Below are 22,915 nucleotides of genomic sequence, written 5' to 3'. Positions count from 1 at the left end.
ACAACTACGGAGTTATCAAAATATATAGAGAATATATTAGGAATTCAGAATCTATAAAAAAACTAGTCTATTTTTTAAAGATAGAATTTGTTTATAGAATAACCTCAAGAAAGCTTTGCAAGTTCTGTGTAATGGAATATTGATGATAAATTATGAGGAAGGCAATAAAAAGAGGCCAAATAAATGCCCAGGGCACCTGAGTTGAGTCATTTCCTCCTGATACGTAAACTACAAATATTAACTGAGAATTTTTTATGTGTTTGATGCTTTCAAACCCACTGAAAAGTGACCACATGGGCATAAGGTCTTAGCACTGAGGTATAACTGGTATAAAAGATCAGAGTAGAGAAAAGCCAACGTAATCATAGTTGTCCATATTTTCTTTCCCTCTATCAATTTTTGCCTCAAATACTTAATTTTACCTCCTTTCTTTTGATTCTGGCTTTGCAGAATCATGACGGAATACAAGGAACATGTTCACTGACAAACATTCGGACCACTAAGTGTAATTTATACATTGTTAGATATCCCCATCATTGTGGCAGTATGAGAGGAAAATGTAACTGAAAGTGATTATAATTCAAACTTTACAGCTTATCAACTATGCAACCTGAGTAAATCACAATGTGCACTGCCCTTGATAAGTATTTGAGAAGCCACAAGGAAGAATAACAGAGGATGTGCTTTTCTATACCTTGTCTTTTAAAAACTACTCTAACTCAAATATGGGAAAGTATAGGCTATAGATAAACATATGTATTTTTTTGAACACTAAAGTTTGCATAAGATGGAAACCTTAGAATACTTCCGTAGTTTTTGTTTTATGTCTCTGCCAATGTAATTTAAACAAATTACTTCTTCAAACGTGCCAAACCATTACGCTAGAAGTTTGTATTTTAGGTTTCTGTGATAGGTCTCCTCAAGACACTTTGTATTCTGCTCCCATCTACTAAGTCCTCAGTCATGCCTTTATATTTTTCTTCCTGGAGTTTATGGGTTCTGAAATTAGCAAAAACATAAAGTAAATAAACTATAATAGCTGAGTTAACACATTTAGGAAAAGCATCATGTGACATGTTTTTACTTCAACAGACTAAAACTAGTACATGACAGTTACTACTGGGACGTAAAACAAGGGACCAGAAGTCCTCAGTGTATTTTATGAACCGACCTAGTTACAATGTGTTGAAACTAGCAGAAGCAGGGGGCTGTGGCATATGAGTGAGAAGAGGGGGAGGGTCTCTTACTGAGGGGAGTGAGAGAGTCTCAATGAAGAAGTGATTTCTCATAGAAGATAATTAACACTTAAACAATAGTTAAAGGTGATAAACGGTCCAAATCAATTCTGGGATGAAATAATACTATTAGTTACAAAGTCATAAAAGTGCACTTATGGGCTGGGAGCTGTGGCTCATGCCTGTAATCCCAGCACTTTGGGAGGCCAAGGCAGGTGGATCATCTCAGGATAGGAGTTCAAGACCAGCCTGGCCAACATGTTGAAACCCCATCTCTACTAAAAATATAAAATTAGCCAATCATGATGTCACACACCTGTAATCCTAGCTATTGAAGGGGCTGAGGAAGGAGAATCGCTTGAACCCAGGAGGCAGAGTTCACAGTGAGCTGAGATTGTGCCATTGCACTCCAGCCTGGGTAACAAGACCAAAACTTTATCTCAAAAATAAAAAAAGTGTACTCATGTATTTGAATCTTCTATAATGCCATTTGTAACTCTGGAATTTAATTAATTGTCTCATAGATATGTAAGGTACAATATTTGTTTTTCTCACTTAATAATCTATCAGCTTTAGTCAAGTATGGTAGCTTTCAGCTATAATCCCAGCTTTGCAGAATGCTGCGGCAGGAGAATCACTTGAGCCCAAGAGTTTCTGACCAGCCTCGACAACATAGCATGACCCTGTCTCTTAAAATCAAAACAACACCAACAAAAAAACCCTACAGAACAAACAAAAAAAAACCTATTGATTGAATACTGATCAAGTACCAAAAGAGAGGGCAACAGATAGATGAGTCATTCCAGGCTTCCAAATACTTAAGAATAAAATAATCTTCATAGTGAGACTTCAAATCACCCATTGCACCGATTCCTAAGCCAGGGAGGTGGATTTACAGGAGATGAGATTCAGCCATCCTGAGAAGTTCTGTAAAACACTGACTAGTCTAAGAACAGTTAAAGGTTCCAGGTATTAGCTCCCACTGCTGGTAATCTGGAAAGCCATGGAGAGATAAACTACATTGATTTAGTATATATGCTGAGAGAAGGGAAAAGGAGTAGAGAAAATGGAGGTTAAAAAAAGTGGCACACTCTCTCTGACCAAAAGTTGTTTCTCTTTTTTTCTCTATCTCAATTAATTTACCTTTTCACTGTTCCCAAAAAGAGAGTAAGGTACACAGCAAGCTGAAATAAAAAAAAAAAATTCAAACCTAGAGAAGTGAGAAAACAACATTAAATAAGATGGAGACAAATTCTTTAATTAGCTAAAATCCCTAAATTTTCTATGGGTGTCAATTAACAGCACATTCCCAATAAAAAAGAAGGCTTCTTGTGCAAACCACAGACAGGTGAGATTGCTGTCAATCCCAGATAATATATGAATGATAAAACATTTCTGAGCACTTGGACAACGTGAATAGCATTCAGAAATAGTTTCATCCAGTACAAGTCAAGTCAAACCACAATACTTCCTTTTCTTGAGCACAGAGCTGGTAAAAGACGCAGGCCTGGATATTTGGAATTCAGTCACAACATATAAACACACAAAACTATCAGACCTGAAGGACTGAAGTTAACTTTAAAACATATGATCTGTTCAAGTATTAACAGTGTCTCCAAATTTTCTGTTTGATGTTACTGTAGCCTGGTGATAACATCTCATTCTGCCTTTCATCTTAATAGTTAACATTTCAAAAGCACAGCCTTAGCGTTTGTTTCTCTTAAAGTGTAACTTCCAATGCTGTGTGATATCACCTTTACAAAAAAAGAATTCTACTTGGTAATAAACATTAGAACATTTAGACATATATTTAGTAATTCTTTTTAATCTCATCATTCTGAACATCCAAAATAAACATGCATACCTGCAATTCAAAAGCTTCAACTCTCTGCTTCAGCTCTGCTTTTCTTTCTCTTAACAGATACATATCTTTAAGTAAAAGAAGACTTTCAGCATAAAGTTTCTCATTTCAACTGGTAAAAAAGCATTAATTCTGGCCACTTACAGTGGCTCAACACTTTGGGAGGCTGAGGCAGGAAGGTCATGAGGTCAGGAGTTCAAGATCAACCCAGCCAAGATGGTAAAAACTCCATCTCTACTAAAAATACAAAAGTTAGATGGGCATGATGGCAGGCTACTCAGGAGGTTGAGGCAGGGAATTGCTTGAACTTGGCAGGCCAAACAGCAATGAGCTGAGATCATGCCAATGCACTCCAGCCTTGGTGACAGAGCAAGACTGTCTCAAAATTAAAAAAAAAAAAAGCATTACACTTTAGCAAGCAAGTTAATGAAAGCATAACAAATTTGAGTAAATACACTCCTTCCTGAATTCCAGAAAACAAAGTACAGAAATACAGAATAACAATTTCACCTTCAAATGATTGCAACTCAGTTGGGCATGCTGATTCACTCTTATAATCCTAGTCATTTGTGAGACCAAAACAGGCCGATAACCTGAGGTCAAATTTTGAGACTACACTGGCCAATATGGTGAAACCACATCTCAACAAAAATTACAAAAATTAACTTGGTATGGTGGTGGGCATCTCTAATCTCAGCTAATTGGGAGGCTGAGGCAGAAGAATCTCATGAACCTGGGAGACAGAGGTTGCAATGATCTGAGGTAGTGCCATTGCACTCCAGCCTGGGCAAAAGATTAAAACTTCATCTCAAAAAAAAAAATCCACTTCAATGTATTCCACAACTAGCTATTCCAGCTGCATAAATATTTACTTTTTCAATTTATGTTAAACTACCTTCCCATTTATTTTTAGCATCCCTTGTGTAATTTATGCTACTTAGTTAACTTCTCTCAGTCCCTTATGTATTTTTTTTTTTTTTTGAGACTGGGTTCTCCTCTGTTGCCCATGCTTGAATGCAGCATTGTGATTTTGGATAACTGCAACCTCTGCATCCCAGAATCAAAGGATCCTCCTACCTCAGCCTTCTGAGTAGCCGAGACTACAAACACTGACCACCAAGTTCAGCTACATTTTCTGTAGAGATGGGGTTGTGCCATGCTGCACAGGCTGGTGTTGAAGCTCTGGGATCAAATGAATCACCATCTCAGCCTCTCAAAGTGCTAAATCTATAGACATGAGCCACACACCTGGCCTCCTTAACTAAAATTTGGTAAGTTCTTCAGGAAAAAATAATTAAAATGTACATTCAGAAATAAAACTCCAAAGGAGTGAAATCCCCATGGTTTTCAGTGGTGCTGCTGTCTGAAAGTTTCAGTTTTATGAGTCATCATGACTGAGAGTTAGCAAGCTCATATGAACTTGTAAAAGAATGAGCCAACCTTCCACTTATGTCTTCACAGAGTAAGAATTTACTAACTACCTGTCATATATCAAGCAGCATACTGGGAACTGGATATAAAATGTAGGCAGATACAGTCCTCATCTCTGAAGACCTCACAGTATAGTCAGGGAGAAACAATCACACTATGATAGGATAAATTTATAACTGAACTTAATAAAGACCGCATGCAGGAATGAGACCTAAATGAGTTGCTCAGTGGCAGTCAGGGAAGGCATCGCAAGGGTGACATCCAAGCTTGGCCTTGAATGACACTATGGTTTTATCAGGGAGAGAAGGAGATTGATATTCCAGGTGAGGAAATACAGGCATAGTGGTTTTTATGAGAAGGACAGTCTCCCTCAAAGACTTCAGATCCTGGCAGTTGAATAAACAGAATTCTAGTCGGTCAACTATCTTGAAGATGAAGTTACTAGTCTAAACACAATCTAATCATCTCTAAGATCTGTGCATCCAAAATTCCATTTTATAGCTGAAGCAAGCCCTAAATTTCCAGAAATGTTATAGAAAATTTTAGAGCTGGTGCCCTTAGTATTAAAGAGCTATGTCTCATTGAGAAGTTCCAAGCAAGAGTGGGAACTAGGGGGAAGCCTTCCTACTTTTAACATCTGTCAGTAGCTGTTGTAGATGTATGTTTGAAATACTGCTGTAAATCCTGTCTCTTCTAAAACACACACTTGGAAAAGGAATAAGATTACCTAAAGGAGTATATCCAATCCCACTTGCCAACTAAAACTCCTTGTCATTCCTCATCGTCTTAATCTCCTTTCCAGTTACTTTCCTGGTGATGAGATCAAATGGCCACATTGATGACCCTGGGGACTCTGGTGAATCCTTCACCCCAGGAATATTTACTCTTGCTCATTTCCATGGCTCCATCCAATGACAGCCTACTGCTTTTGATTTCCAGTCTCCACCTGAAACCTCATTCTGCAATTCCGCACTCCTGGACCATCGTTATTCTTGCACCTGTCAGTCTCTTCAGATCTAGTTCTTGATCACTGAGACTACCACTTAACCCTCCCTTTCCCCAAAGGTTACCAGCCACCTGCCCTCTCCTCTGCTTACCCTCACTACACAGGAGAATGATATAATCTTCAATTAAATACTCTGACTTTCTCAAGGAAAATGAATTATGTTCTGCAAAGCTCCACTTCCCAAGTATCTCCATCTCTCCACCCTCACTGAAAAGGGCAGCAGAGAGAGAGCCTTAAAATTTCTCCCTAGATCTAGAACAGAAAACTCAACTATAAACATGTGGTTTTGTCTCTCTCAATCCCAGGTTACTGTAACCAAAGCTGGGCCATCAGTACAGGTAACCAGTCTGCTCTGCTTTAAAGAGCTGTTCTTACCTTACCCACATGAGCTACTCTGCACCTCTGAGCTGCTCCTAAAACTCATGACCTATCTCCTTAATTGGCCTGAGAAGATGAAGCATTTTTATGGTGTGTTTCTCATAATTCCAAGTTGACTTGTCACCTCTGCAATGCTTTCCTTTCCACTAGTCTCAAAGGACACAAATCTATGTATCCTTTTCAAGGTCCATTGTCCTTGTTTTTTTGCACTGTTAGCCACAGTCCGTACTGCTCATCTGGGGCTTTGTTCCATCAATTGCAACATCTCATTCCTGGATCTTGAGTCAACCCTGTAATAGCTGTAGGAAGTAGCCACCCAGTAAAATATTCATAAATACCACCTCTTGGTGCTTTTGATTTCTCTCAAGGATACACTTTTCCTGAAGATTGAGGGCTTCAGATTCTGCTTGACAAGCTCTCTCAAAATCACTTCAGAACATAGCTAATTCCTTCTCATACTCTCTTATCACTTCCATAAAACTTCAACTGCAAATTGATTACAAAAATATAAAAGTCCCAATCACTATACTATTAGAAAAGCAACAGATCCTCTCTCCACCACTAGGCTCCATATCAATGCTCTGTCCAAATATGTTATATTTATTTAATCTACAGTTTTATATCATTTACTGTATTTGTAGGACTCAAACAAAAGGGATAAACAAATCTCATAAGAAAAAATTGATATGTGCAACAGTGAAGTACCCTATTTTTTATTAAAAATTCCAGGTATATTTTTAACATACCTAAGATTAAATCTTTAGATGACAAACAAAAATATGACTCTTGTTAACTGTAACAAGGTACAGATTACCTTTTGACACATTTCTGCTGGAAGTTGTTTTTCTATTTCTCTCTTATATTCATTTAGCTTTACTTCTAAAGACTCAAGCTTTATATGCTGAGGATAAGCATCTGCCAATTGGTCAAGTAGCTGAAGGTTCTCAACTATGAAAATATAGCAGGCCAAATTAGGACACAGAAGCATGGTCAGGTGTGTAAGAGGCCAGATTTCTGGTTCGAAAGTAAAAAGTATACTTAGGGGAACCTATCGCTGCCTGCAATGTACTTTGAAATACCAAAAAAAAAGTAAGATGAATAGATGCACAGATTAAAATGATAAAGCATATATAACACAAATGTATTAGTAGAATCTAGGTGGTAGGTATGTAAGTGTTGACCAGAATTGTTTCAACTTTTCTGTATGATGAAAATGCTCAGGAATTTACCACAATGCACCAGGCCCAGCTATTTTTTTTTTTTTTTTTTTTTTTTTTTTTTTTTTTAGAGAGAGAGGGTCTCGGTATGTTGCCTTCCTGGCTGATTTCAAACTCATGGCCTCAAGTGATCCTCCTTCCTGGGCATCACAGTGTGCTGGGATCACAAGAATAAGCCACTTTGTCTGGTTATAGCTTTTAAGAATAAATCTTAAAAAAGTCTTTCCCAAGCATGATATAAAACCTGAAAGGAATAAGGAGAAATATTTATCAATCTCACTACATATAAATAACAAATTTACATATGGCATAAGATAAAGATAAATAATACACTGGAAAAGTAGTTGCAACAATATGGAGGCACAACCAGGACTAAAGTGATGACATTTTAATATTGTTAAACAGCTCTTACAAATCAGTTAAAATAAAAAAAACTGAAAAATGGGGGAAAACATGGACAGATTGTAGGAAAAATAAAAAGTAAAATGGCTCAAAGATGAGCAAGATTATCAGATGTTGAATAAATGTGAAGAAAATCATAAATGCAAATTAGCAAAAAAGAAACCATTATTTTCCCTGTAACACCACTAAGATTAAAACTTTGTTAACGCTAATGTTGGCAATGGAGTGGAAGTATAACTATGCTGATACACTTGGAAGAGAAATGTGTCAGTGCTTACATATATTCAAAATGCAAGTGCCTTTTTATCTACTCATTCCAATTCTATGAATTCACACAGCTATATTTGTACAAGCACACAAAGGGTGCACCCTGTATATTGGTTACCTCTATTGGGAAAAAGCAAACAAGAAGACAGCTAAATTTCCTTCAGTAGGGGGTTAAATATTTACTTTAAAAATAATTAGTCTCAATATACTGCTACAGGTATATATATTGGTGGATAGAAAAAGCAAACTGCCTACAGGATCTATAATATAATTTTATTTGATTGTGTGTTTTAATTAGAAATACATAGAGTTTTAAACACAAACGATTCTACAAAAATAACCAAGAAACAAAATTGTTGAAATTCTGGTTATCTCAGATTCTCTTTTTTGGTTGTGTCTCTGCCCAGCTTTGGTATCAGGATGATGTTGGCCTCAGAAAATGAGTTAGGGAGGATTCCCTCTTTTTCTATTGATTTGAATAGTTTCAGAAGGAATGGTACCAGTTCCTCCTTGTACCTCTGGTAGAATTGGGCTGTGAATCCATCTGGTCCTGGACTGTTTTTGGTTGGTAAGCTATTGATTATTGCCACAATTTCAGAGCCCGTTATTCCTTGATGAACATTGACGCAAATATCCCCAATAAAATACTGGAAAATCGAATCCAGCAGCACATCAAAAACCTTATCCACCATGATCAAGTGGGCTTCATCCCTGGGATGCAAGGCTCATTCAATATACACAAATCAACAAATGTAATCCAGCATATAAACAGAACCAAAGACAAAAACCACATGATTATCTCAATAGATGCAGAAAAGGCTTTGACAAAATTCAACAATGCTTCATGCTGAAAACTCTCAATAAATTAGGTGTTGATGGGACGTATCTCAAAATAATAAGAGCTATCTATGACAAACCCACAGCCAATATCATACTGAACTGGCAAAAACTGGAAGCATTCCCTTTGAAAACTGGCACAAGACAGGGATGCCCTCTCTCACCACTCCTATTCAACATAGTGTTGGAATTTCTGGCCAGGGCAATTAGGCAGGAGAATGAAATAAAGGGTATTCAATTAGGAAAAAAGGAAGTGAAATTGTCCTTGTTTGCAGAAGACATGATTGTATATCTAGAAAACCCCATTGACTCAGCCCAAAATCTCCTTAAGCTGATAAGCAACTTCAGTAAAGTCTCAGGATACTAAATCAATGTACAAAAATCACAAGCATTCTTATAAACCAATTACAGTCAAACAGAGAACCAAATCATGAGTGAACTCCCATTCACAATTGCTTCAAAGAGAATAAAATATCTAGGAATCCAACTTACAAGGGACCTGAAGGACCTCTTCAAGGAGAATGACAAACCACTGCTCAATGAAATAAAAGAGGATACAAAGAAATGGAAAAGCATTCCATACTCATGGGTAGGAAGAATCAATATTGTGAAAATGGCCATGCTGCCCAAGGTAATTTATAGATTCAATGCCATCCCCATCAAGCTACCAATGACTTTTTTCACAGAATTGGAAAAAAACTACTTTAAAGTTCATATGGAACCAAAAAAGAGCCCGCATCACCAAGTCAATCCTAAGCCAAAAGAACAAAGCTGGAGGCATCATGTTACCTGACTTCAAACTATACTACAAGGCTACAGTAACCAAAAGAGCATGGTACTGGTACCAAAACAGAGATGTAGATCAATGGAACAGAACAGAGCCCTCAGAAATAATGCCACATATCTACAACTATCTGATCTTTGACAAACCTGACAAAAACAAGCAATGGGGAAAGGATTCCCTATGTAATAAATGGTGGTGGGAAAACTAGCTAGCCATATGTAGAAAGCTGAAACTGGATCCCTTCCTTACATCTTATACAAAAATTAATTCAAGATGGATTAAAGACTTAAACGTTAGACCTAAAACCATAAAAACCAGAGAAGAAAACCTAGGCATTACCCTTCAGGACATAAGCATGGGCAAGGACTTCATGTGTAAAACACCAAAATCAATGGCAACAGAAACCAAAATTGACAAATGGAATGTAATTAAACTCAAGAGCTTCTGCACAGCAAAAGAAACTACCATCAGAGTGATCAGGCAACCTACAAAATAGGAGAAAATTTTCACAACATACTCAACTGACAAAGGGCTAATATCCAGAATCTACAATGAACTCAAACAAATTTACAAGAAAAAAATCAAACAACCCCATCAAAAAGTGAGTGAAGAACATGAACAGACACTTCTCAAAAGAAGACCTTTATGCAGCCAAAAAACACATGAAAAAATTCTCACCATCACTGGCCATCAGAGAAATGCAAATCAAAACCACAATGAGATACCATCTCATACCAGTTAGAATGGCAATCATTAAAAAGTCAGGAAACAACAGTTGCTGGAGAGGATGTGGAGAAATAGGAACACGTTTAGACTGTTGGTGGGACTGTAAACTACTTCAAACATTGTGGGAGTCAGTGTGGCAACTTGTGGACAGTGTGGATCTAGAACTAGAAATACCGTTTGACCCAGCCATCCCATTACTGGGTATGTACCCAAAGGACTATAAATCATGCTGCCATAAGGACACATGCACACGTATGTTCATTGTGGGACTATTCACAATAGCAAAGACTCGGAACAAACCCAGATGTCTAATAATGATAGACTGGATTAAGAAAATGTGGCACATATACACCATGGAATACTATGCAGCCATAAAAAATGAGTTCATGTCCTTTGTAGGGACATGGATGAAATTGGAAACCATCATTCTCAGTAAACTGTCGCAAGGACAAAAAATCAACTACCACATTTTCTCACTGATGGGTGGGAATTGAACAATGAGAACACATGGACACAGGAAGGGGAACATCACACTCTGGGGACTGTTGTGGGGTGGGGGGAGGGGGGAGGGATAGCAGTAGGAGATATACCTAATGGTAAATGACGAGTAATGGGTGCTACACCCCAGCATGGCCCATGTATACATATGTAACTAACCTGCACATTGTGTACATGAACCATAAAACTTAAAGTATAATAATAATAAAATAAAATAAAAAATTCAAGTTATCAGTGGTGAGTGAGATTAGACAAAATGAGCAGAAATTGCTAGTTTCTTTTCACTTTATATCCTTCTGAATAGCCTGAAACTTTGTTTTAAACCAGAAGCATAAATTATTTAGAAATTTTTAGTTTCTTGAAACTAAAATCATTAGTCAGCTCAACACCTTATTACCATCCCCATCCTCTAAGTGAGGGGATTACAGTTAGATTGTTTTGTCACAGTCTGCATTCCATGCAGAAATCACCAGACCAAAATTTGTGAACATTAATGTTTACTCTTGGTGATGTAAACTTCATGGGTTTTGACAGTGGGTCATTTTCATTCTCTTAACAGTGTCTTCCAGAGTGATGCTTTTAATTTCAATTAAGCATCTATTTGTTTTTTCATTTATCTTTTATATATCATATATCACAAAACTCAGGATCACATGGACTTTCTCTTGTTTTTACCTGGAAATTTTATAGTTTTGCAATTTGCATTTAGGCCTATGGTTCGTTTCCCTGCAGGCCTATGGTTCATTTCCCTGCATGTGAATATTCAATGGTTCCAGAACCACACTTTGAAAAGACTATCTTTCCTCTATTGAATTGCATTGCTCCATTGTTTGAAAAATCAATTGACAATATTTGTGTGAATCTATTTCTTGATTCTCTATTTCTGTTCCCATTGATGTATGTGTCTATTCTTTGCCAATTATAGATAGAATTTTAAGTTTCTAAAAGCAAAGGGCCAATGTCCAAATTTTCTTTCCTCATCCAAATTTTGTGCATATCACTATCTGTGTATCTTTATCTCTCAAAGGAAATATTAAGAGTGGGAAGAATGGGTGACTAGAATCTAGGAGGAGAGTATTGTGACTATTCAACAGCTTAACATCCCCTGAGTGTAGGTATACTAGGATAAGATCAGATCACAGGTGTCTGAGTCAGAGCACAGAACAGAGTTCTGTACAATATATCTCCCTATAAGTTTTCTGTTGTTTAATTGGAAGCCACCACTTTTTAAAATAATTTTGTTTTACCAGAAACTATTTTATTGTTAGCTAAGTGTTCTATCCAGATTTTGGTACTAGGATGACTCACATGTTTCTTACTCATCATTTTTCTGACTTTCAGAAATTTTACCAGGATGCTAGGTAAAGCCAGTAAGGTTTGACAGCCAGATGTTTTTGTAAACCGGATATAGTCAAAGAGACTGTGTAAAGATGGAAAAACTATTTTTAAGGATAATGTAATATAGTAAGTATATAGATTCTTTCATGTTGGGGGCTCAGTCAGGCTGGTGGGAAAAATATTAGATAGTTATAGAAATAGCCACAAGCCATCTTGGAAGGTCAGAGAGTTAGCATAACTTCAGTTATAGATATGGTTGAAGGTAACCTGCTTTACTTTTAGTTAAATAAATTAACGTAATAACAAATGAATGTGGGGAAGTTATCTAGCTAGCTTGCTTACTCACATGGTCTTAAGACTCACCTTTGATATACCATGTGTGCTTAAGCGCTTTCCACTCGGGAAGTCCACAATGTCAATTACCCCCAGTTTCACTTACTCAAGTCTTTGTCAATTAAACTTTACCGATAAATGCGAGTCTCAGTGGCTGGTCAGGACAACAGTTGCAACTGTTCACAAAACTCTACTGGAGTCTGTAAGTGGCTCAGAAACTCAGCTTCTGCTGGACTGGCAATGCAGAATGTCTGTGTGTCAGTGTACTTCATGCATCCATTGTGGGGTCAAGTGTCTGCAAGAGACAGATCCTCGAAGCTGGTGTCACCATGTAAGAAGTGCTACAAAAGCTTCCTTTATTTTCTTTATTTTTTCTTTCCTTCCTTCCTTCCTTCCTTCCTCCTTCCCTTGCTTCCTTCCTTCTTCCTCTCTTCTTTCTTTCTTTTCTTTTCTTTCTTTCCTTTCTTTCTTGTCTTTCTGTCTTTGTTTATTTCTTCTTTCTTTCTTTCTTTTTCTTTTCTTTCCTTTTCTTTTTTTTTTTTGGTGGGGAGTAAAATGGCATCTAGTTTTGTCACCCAGGCTGGAGTGTAGTCATGTCATCTCAGCACACTACAAACTTCACTTCCCAAGTTCAAGTGGTTATCATGCCTCAGCCTGCAGAGTAGCAGGGAAAAAAGGCACTTGCCACCACACCTCACAAATTTTTGAATTTTTGGTAGAGATGGGGTTTCACTCTTCTGGCCAGGCTGATTTAAAACATTAGACCTTCAGTGGTCCTCCTCCTTCAGCCTCCCAAACTCCTGGGATTGCAAGCCTGAGGCATTGTTCCTGGCCCATAGATTATTCCTTAATATCACTTGAAGCCATCCATTTTCTTTTGAAGTAACAATTAAGTAATAGATACCTGCTATATACTTTAGAATTATGCTGTTCATTATGGTAGTCACTGGGCATATGTAGCTAACTAAATGTAAATTAAAAATTTATTCAGTTATATTAGCTACATTTCAATTGCTCAATAGCCACATGAGACTAGCAGCTACCACATTAAACAGTATAGATAAAGACATTTCCACCATCAAAAAGAGTTACTCTGGATCATGCTTAGAGCACAGAATATAGAATCACTTACCATACTGAATTTCAGTAGGGATGGTCTAGTGTGCAGGCAGCCTAGAAAGTCTTGTTCAATTTGTGTATCTTCTGCTAACATTATTACAATGAAAGTTGGCAATTAAGTCACGGACTCAATGGCTGGCAGAAAGTATGTACTCAAATGATTAAGTTCTGAATCAATGGATGAATGAATAAATGTCTCTGTGGGGATGATAGAAATGCATGCAACAGACAAAATCCCAAGGGGGTAGCAACAAAAAAAGACTATTACTAATGCACAGATTATTTTAAAAGACCTAAGGGATAACTTAGAATAAAGTGCAAGTTGCCAGCTTATGTTTATGCTACAAAGCCCATTATCAAGTCTAACCAATGATCTGGAACCCACAGTAGTTACAAACTTCATAAAAGTTTTATATAAAGGCCAAAATTTAGTCAATTAATCAGATCTGTGCAAACATTTAAGAATAAAAGGAATATTACATATTACTAAACATGTATTTTCTTCTTTAATGACATATTAATACATTTAATGGTCTATCAGTTGTACATGAGAGGCATACTTATTATACAAGACAATTGGCTTAAAAGTCAGTTTTTTGAGGGTTTTGTTTTTTTTTAAGAAGTGTTCCCAACAGTGGATATTTTTACAAGCAGTATCTCTCAGTGTCTGTAGGACCCTTGGTACTGTCTGAAGTTTTCTTATTTGACTATATAAAAGTTATTACAAAAATGAAAATACGGGAATAATGACCTGCAGAACATGTGAACTATTGTTTAAAAAGCAAGATATGGTCAGTAAGGAAAAACACGTAATTTAAATCAACTTAAATTTCTTACTCTTCTTCCTCAAAATTAGCTTAATTCTTTTATAAGAAAAAGTACACAGAAAAATTTTGCAATAGTTTACAAAGTTGCATGCTTCTACCTTTTTGATTTTCTGTATCAAATCCTGAGACCTGTTAAAATAAAACATTTTACCTTTATAAAGCTATTCAGTTATCGTTAACAAACCAAAGTAGATTATAGAAACTAAGTAATCTAACAATGATTTCTAGAAACTGGAAGTAGGGTGATTTTTTATTGAGTGTAATCAATGCTGCAAAGTAAATACCTTAAAAAAATAAAAGGTTACTAATCAGACATAGTTTTATAGTGGTGTTTAAATGACACAATATAATATGTTTATGAATATGAGATTAAGAGACACCTTTCAGAAAAAGTAAGATTATGACCATGCTAACAAAGCAAAATTAAAGCTCTTTCTTACACTGTTAAATTACAAATCATATTGAGGTCAAAATAATAAAAAGTTTTTCTTGATCATGTACTTAACCTCTAAGTATTTTACATCAAAGTTCATTCAATTACAATTTTTTAAAAGTAGTGTTGAAAAATGTAAACAAACCAAATTTTCACTGTCCTTAAAATCATAATTGAACTGCACTTACAATACTGTTAAACAGACATTTTGGACAGCTGTTTATATATATTCCTACTACAGCATGTATCAGTAATTATGTCTAGTCTGAGAACACTGACGTGTTTTCAACTGGATTTCCTTTAAATAAAATATTTGAATGGGTAATGTATATTAGCAGAAGCCATTAAGTTGTTTGAGTGGGATTAATTCCTGTTATAACAACTATACAATTGGTAAATACACAATAAGTAGAAGTATAGAGTGATTAGAAAGTTAGAGAAAGATGTATCAAAAATGAATTTCAGGCATGGCACACTGCCCTACAGTTATAATTACAGCTCTTGGGCAGGCTAAACGGGCAGAATACATGAGCTCATGATTTGAAACAACACTCACCACCATACGAAACACAGTCTACCAAAAAAAAAAAATAGCAGAATGTGGTGTGCACCTGTAATCCCAGCTGCCTGAAAGTGTGTAGTAGTATAATTGCTTGAATCTGGGAGGCAGATGTTGCAGTCACCTGAGAATATGCCATTGCACTTCAGTCTTGGTGACAGAGCGAGACCCTGCTACTAAAAATTAAATACATATACAAATATATTCATAATGCCGGTAAGTAAAATTTGGTTGCTCATGAAGAAACTCAGCATACTTAAAGTTTTCATTCAAATACTGTACTAAGGCCAGGCATTGTGGCTCACATCTGTAATCCCAGCATGTTTGGAGGCCGAGGCAAATGGATTACTTGAGATCAGGAGTGTGAGACCAACCTGGCCAGGATGGTGAAAACCCACCTCTAGTAGAAATACAAAAATTAGACAGGTGCTTGGGCAAGTGCTTGTAATCCCAGGTACTTGGGAGGCTGAGACAGGATAATCACTTGAACTCGGGAGGTGAAGTTTGCAGACCAAGATCATGCCACTGCACTCCAGCCCGAGCAACAGAGTGATACTCCATCTCAAAGAAAATAAATATGATACTAAGCTTCTCGTGTTCTTAAAACTTTGGAATAGGAAATCTTTATATAATTATAGACAACATAAAGAAAGTAAAAAATATATACACACCACCAAGAGTGAAATTTAATGTTAACTATAGATTTTGGGCAATAATGACATGTCAAGGTAGGTTTATCAATTGCAGCAAATGTACCACCTTGATGCAAAATGTGACAGTGGGAGAGACTGTGCATGTGTAGGGGCAGTGGGTGTATAGGAGTTCTTTGTACATCTCCATCAACCTCACTGTGAACTAAAAACTTCTCTGAAAAGCAAAGTCTATGAAACATGCACACAAACTCACACACACATGCCCCTATATTTACAGGGAAAAGTTTGCTGCCTCTACCTTTAAAATAATAAAGTGGGACGAATGTTCAACAATAATAGTGAAGAAATATAGTTAAATAATTAGAAATATACTAAAAATAGGATGAAAGTCTTTTTATTATTTGGAAACTTTACAGGTTTTTAAGAATTAAATCATTTAAGTTACTTAATTCACTTCTCCACAGCCTGGTTCCTCATGTGTGACAGACAAAACATCTGTTGTGTGCATATCACAGTGCCAAGCTCAGAGCAGACATTCAGCAGGTTGGCAGAGTCTTATCAAACAACACAGAATATAGATAAATCAATTTTAGCTCTTAAACATTTAGAGATTGTAGATCACAATTTTACCAAAGACTAAATGTGATACCAAGAAATCAATTTCAAATTTACTACCCACTTGTTATATAACAAATGCATTATATGCAGGTACAATGTAAACTCCAAGAGGAATGAGAAATGGACCTAGCTTAAAAGCAATCCACTGTAATGCAGCATGTTACAGTCAGCGAAGAAGAAACTGTCAATAAAAAGTTCAGAAACAGAAAAGGAAATATGTTAGCTTTTATTTTGCTAAACAATTTCTGGAAAAAAAAAACAGAAAGTGAATAGTCATAGCAGCATCTTTTGTAAGTTATCAGCCACTAAAGAATTAGAGGCTGCTAGTAAGAGGGAGTTCCTTTGACATGAAATGGACTGAGGTTGCAATTCTCCATTCAATACAGGGTGCAACCGCTCATGAATTAGCTGGTTTTGAGTTTGCGTCTTGCAAGAGAGAAAGGAAGGAAGAAAGAAAGAAAGAAATGAAGAAAGAGAAGAAGGAAAGAAGGAAGGAATGAAGGAAAGAAGGAAGGAAGTGAGGGAGGGAGAAAGGAAGGAAAGGAGAAAGGAAGAAGGAAGGAAGGAAGGAAATAAAGAAGGAAATCAGGCAAGGGAAAAAAATCTCAGTACGATTGTCTCAGAAGAGATATACCAGATGTAGTACATTCATTAGACAACTCCCTTTTACTTCCATAATGTTTCTAGATCCATGACCAGAAATTAGGAACCTTCCCCTGCACAAGTGAGAAAAGAAGGCCAGTGTGTTCTAGAAAAGTATTTCTTTCCTCAGCTTCCACGTGAAACTAACCCATTTGCAGACTCTTCACTTCACTTCCCTAGAAACCCATTTCACCAGCTTACACTTGGGATATGAAGTATAGGAAAAAATTCCGCCAGTTCATCACACCTCTGTGGAATGCTGGAAAATATAACCAAAATATTCAACAACAAGGGACTGCTATGTATGTTACAAAAATTTCCAAAGATCAGCCTGTTTCCACTAAGAAAGGGCATTTCAAGAAACTTTTAAGGAAACAGAGAAATGCTCACACCATATAATTTAAATTTAAAATGGATATATACAGAGCATATATACATTTTAAATGTAAAATATGCCTTTGAAATGCATATTGCAATGAAAACACGTTGAGCTAATCCAATTCCTAGCTCTTAATCCAAATATAAACTATACTACCAGATATGTGCTGTTCAAAGGAAATATTCAGGCATTTCACTAGAGTTTAAAGATGAAAGTATTCGTTCCCCAAACTATTAAAATGGTACACTAGTATTTTCTATATGGTGTCAATGTCCCTCATCCAAATGTATTACAAACCCTTTTGTTAGTTTAGGAACCTGTAAGCCAATTTATAAAACAGGCCCAATCTTATTAAATTGTGATCATTACATAAATGCTTTCTACTCCTTATTGTCATCTCAATTAATTATTTGAATATTCTCCTTTAATGTGACTCAAATGCAACATTTTCTCAGTGGTTTCAAAGAGACTGTAATATTTCATTATAGAGTATCAAACTGAAAAACACTGGGTGAATTTAAATGTGAACTACCTGTTACAGGTTACACTTTTAAAAGATATGGAACAGATAAACCTAAATCCGACACTTTGAGTGTGCCCAGTACACCCCAATCCTTCAACATTTGGTGTCGTTTTTTGCACAGCTCATCTTAACTCAACACATCAGACATAGGGAGCAAGTTGGACTAGAAGACAAAATGGTTACAACTTACCTGGGGGATAGAGGGAAGGTGGACAACTGAAAAAAGACCAGTGGCCTCTGGGGGAGCCCCGAATGTCCTAGTGGGGAAAGAGGTTTTAAGGAACATCAAGGAGACTTCATTTCCACCTGTCCCCGATGAAGGGCACTTGTGTACTCCTGAGTCATCAGGTGCCAGCTTTCTTCCATCGTCAGCTTCCTCCCAAGTCTCCTCACTTGCCCGGCCATATATACAACCCTCCAATTCTAAATTTAAAACCGCCAGCTGTGCCTTGATTTTCTTGATAAAATGTAGTTCTGTGTAGCTACCTCCTCAGGGTCTCTGGGACAAGTGTTCCTTGGAAATTCTTCAAAGGACCCTATTTTAATCAATGGAAAAATTGAGCAGACCATGAATACACACTCATGCCAATGCAGGTATGTCAGTCATGGCAGCTGTGCCTTGATTTTCTTTATAAAATTTGTCATTCATTAGCAAGTACATATCATGTTTCTTCTGATTTCATTGTGTGTATGTGAATCAGCTGAAGGCCCGGTGAGGCTTCATGAGACTTGTCTTCTAACCCACCTCAGATGTATCTTCCAGGAGTCTGACTAACTCCTTGTTTACTCAATTTCCACGCCATGTTGAGAATTTTACTAGTCACCACATATCAGTGTGAATTTGGTCTTCCATGTTATTCTAGATAATATTAATTGAGCATGTCCTGTGAGTCAGACATTGTGCTGGGTACTTTACTGGAAGGTGCTACAAAGTTACCACTATTCCATAAAGGAGAAGACCAACAATAGATGATGGGCTCCCTCTGGTCACATTGCAAGTAAGTAGCAGAGCTATATAGAAACTAACTTCGTTGGATTTTAAATCCCTTGTGTTAAAAATACACACAGATGGGTTCCCATTGATTATATCCACCCACGTTCCCACCCATCCATCATTCATCTATATTTTAATTATCTGAACTAGAAGAAATGAAATCGCTTATATTTTCCCGTTTCTCATAGATTTATTTCTTTTGTTAATATGTTGATTTTGTTGTTGTTGTTGTTGTTGTTGTTGTTTTTTGTTTTTTTTTTTTTTTTTTTTTTTGGTCAGGGTATTTCAGCTTACTGCTGCCTGGAGCCCTGCTGGGATCAGGTGATTCTCCCCTGTCAGACTCCAGAGTAGCTGGGACTACAGGCACACACCAACTCACCCAGAAAGTTTTAGTATTTCTGTAGTGATGTATTTTTTGTAGAGATGTATTTCTTCTTTCATGTTGTTGCCTTGGCTGGTCTCAAACTCCTGGGCTTAAGCAGGCTGCCTGCCTCAGCCCTCCGATGTGCTGGGGTTACAGGCATGACCAACCACACCTGCCCTAATCTGTTAAACTTAGTTTTAAGATCTCTCAGTGCCTCAGAATGTTTTCCTTTATGGATTATTTCTTCCATCTTTTATAGAATACGAAACTTTCTTTCTTAGAAATTGGTGTATGACGAGGCATATCATAGTCTCTTTTATTAGCAAGGACATATATTTATAGTACACATAGTTCAAGTAGAAAGAAGACAAATGGAGCAAAAAGGGCTACATAGCCTCTCTTTTTTCTGTGAGTGACAGGAGGGATAGTTGGTTTTATCTTCCGCCAACGGATGTCTTATGGAAATTTCTAAGGCAAGCTAATTAATTCCTTCATCTTCTCACCACTCGATGGTCCTTAACTTACCATCTACCTCTGTTAAGCTTTTTTTAAGTGTCAGTGCTTCTGCTAACTGGTCCAGTCCAAGTGGAGTCCAAGTCCACTAGACACTCAGGGTCCCTTGAGCTGAATGTGCCATGCTTTCAGATCATGAGAATGTTGTCTGTGATTTTATCTTAGGGATCTTTTAGTTTTCTTATGGAAACACATAGGATTCTACAAGAAATATCAGTTTTATGCTTTGTTTATTCCAGAAGCTACGTATCTTCACTAGTATGCGGGAAATGGTGACAAGTTTACTGGCATCATTCAGGTTTAAGTTAGAAAGCAAAACAAAAGAAGAATTTTACACTTCCCATTAGTCACATTTAAATTTCAGTATTGACTGCTAAAAACATATACTATTTTTTACTTCATCAGGAGCCACATATTTAAGACCATGTCTAGGAGCTTCTACTTTGTAATTGTTGGCCACCATGATAATCCAGTTTTTGAAAGGGAGGTTTTGCCAGCTGGGAAGGCAGAATCCAAAGTACATGTGGAAGCTTAAATTTCATAAGAATTTTTATTCTATTGTAATAATATAGTGTAACATAATTTAAATGAAATCCAACACAATTAAATAAGGCTTACTCTGGAGTCCCAGAGCCTGATAGAAGCCAGCTGGGGAGTATCCTGTGAGTTGATTATGTATACTTTATTTCAGCACAGACTAGCATGACCTCTGACTTTCCCATGATATTCAGTTCACTGTGTCACCGACCATGAATTGCTGCTGCTTCAGCACTTAAAAACCTAGTCCACATGTAGCAAGTTGTGGCCTTGAAATGTCATCCATGAATATTTAGGCAGTTTTCATGAATCCCGTTTTCTCATCAGGACCTATGGGGTAAAAAAGACCTTCAGGGACCCCTAGCAGCACTTCCTGGCTGGGTCATACGTGCATGCTTTCCTCCCCAGTGACCACCATGGCCGTGCACAGGGAGATCAAAAGCAGCACCAGAGGTGATGACACCTGACTTTCTTGTCAACAATGTTTCCAGAAAGCAGGCTTGGCTGGAGAACATGTTGCCATTTGGAGGAAACAGGCTGGTAGATTTTTTATATAAGAGCCCAGTCCTTTCCAATTTATGTTTCTAATATGTTGCTGTCATGTTTGCACTGTTTCTCTCAAGCACCCAAGTCAGATTTAATGACCTTTAAGGAACTGACATGGTAAGTTACTTGCAATGTATAATGTTTATGTGTGTGATATTTTTCAACTATTGAGGACCTGTCACCAAAATATGATAGACAGAATTATATGACAGGTGTTGTTGTGACATTATTTTTTCATATTATGAGAACACTACTCATTAAAACTTGTTTCCAATAGTTGTAGCAGTATTGCTTTCTGGGATACAGCTATTTGTATATATGTTCTGTGCACTCCACTGGCCCTCTAGTAAACAAAGGAGAACACATAAAAATAATTTGTTGCATATATTGATTTTAGTTCTTTCTCCTGCTACCATTCACCTCGTTAAGGCATTTTCACAATTTACTCTTGATCTTTCAGTATTGATCATTATTGTAAAAGAAACCACTGTGGGATTGAGATAGAAAAACATCCATTTATCTAAGGATTCACTTAGGTTTGTTGTGATGATATGAGTGAAGTAAAACATGCTTTAGATGTCTGAGGGATTTTGGGGCATTTGGCCACCCTCTTCCAGCCCAGGATTGGGAACAGCTTCCTTGGCGAGGAGGCTCTCTCTGTTTCCTGTGCCTGTTGTAACAAAGTACCAAAAATTTAGTGGCTTTGGACAGCAGAAATTTATTGCCTCATTTCTGAGGGCCACTGTCTAAAATCAAAGTGTCAGTGATGCCATGCTTCCTATGTGGGCCCTCAGGTAAATATCTGTTTGGTTTATCTCTCAGCTTCTGGAATTTCCCTGGCTTGTGGCAATGTAACTCCAGTCTTCCTGTGTCATTTTTCTCCCTGTGTGCATCTCCAAATGTTCCCTTTTTCTATATACACGAGTGGTTTTATTAGGGGCCCACCCCACTCTAAAATGACCTCTTCTGAAATAATGACATGTACATGTAAACTCTCTTTCTCAGTGAGGCCACATTCTATGGTACTGCCCCTTTGGACATCAATAAAGGAATTTCGGAGAGAAGACACTTCAACCTGTAACTGAGGTGTTATTTTAAAACTATATTTTTAAAGAAATAATTACATTGGTGTAAGATTACATTCCAAGTTGTGAATTTCTTCTTCATATCATGGTCAGACAGTTCCACCTCCTGTTAACTTTAGTCATTTCAGCCCAGGAAAAGGACACCCCCAGCTCTAACAAAACTTTTTCCTTTTGTTGACACAGATGACTGCTCACAGTCGGGGCTGGGCATCATCTGTAACTACGCCCAGGACCGGCTACCATGTTAACTACATGCACTGAATAAAGGCATCTGTAGCCCTTCCAAGTGTCATTTCAACTGTCTCTAGTGCTTACCTGGTGATACCTGGTGCTAATTTGCATAAAGCCCAGCCTGCTCAGCTTCCTCTCAGACCTTGAGGCCTGGTGTGAATGGCACCTCTTCTCTACAGGATATGTGTATGTGTGTGTGTCTATGTGTCTGTGTGTATGTGTTTGTGTATCATTGATTAATTGACTGTTTCTGTTCTTTGAGTTTTAGATATGAAATTTAAAAATAGAATAGAATGTGAAAACAGATCTCTTGTGTGTCTCTTGACAATAATAAACACAGTAAAATTAAACTGTTTTTTTTTCCTGCATGCACAAAACAATCTATAGGATTTACAGAATGAAATGTTGGCATTCTTCATTCCATGTGGATATGTTAATCTGTTGTTGCTCACACTGTCATTTACAACAACTGACATCATCTGCACCAGTTCATAGGCCATGCTGCTCTCGACCTCATAGATGAGAACATGTGACTTTTGAACAACATGTACTTGAAAACTGCAGAAAAGTCCAGAAACT

At 37.1% G+C, this 22,915-nt stretch overlaps 1 pseudogene; it reads right to left on the bottom strand.

The window, feature by feature from the left end:
* Positions 1-22,915, bottom strand: part of LOC129530205 (centriole and centriolar satellite protein OFD1-like) — an 812,440-nt pseudogene that overhangs the window by 728,041 nt on the left and 61,484 nt on the right.

Source organism: Gorilla gorilla, chromosome Y (genome assembly GCF_029281585.2).
Source record: "Gorilla gorilla gorilla isolate KB3781 chromosome Y, NHGRI_mGorGor1-v2.1_pri, whole genome shotgun sequence".
NCBI lineage: Eukaryota > Metazoa > Chordata > Mammalia > Primates > Hominidae > Gorilla > Gorilla gorilla.
The sequence above is the reverse complement of the archived record's forward strand: the minus strand, read 5'-3'. Positions and strand labels throughout refer to the sequence as shown.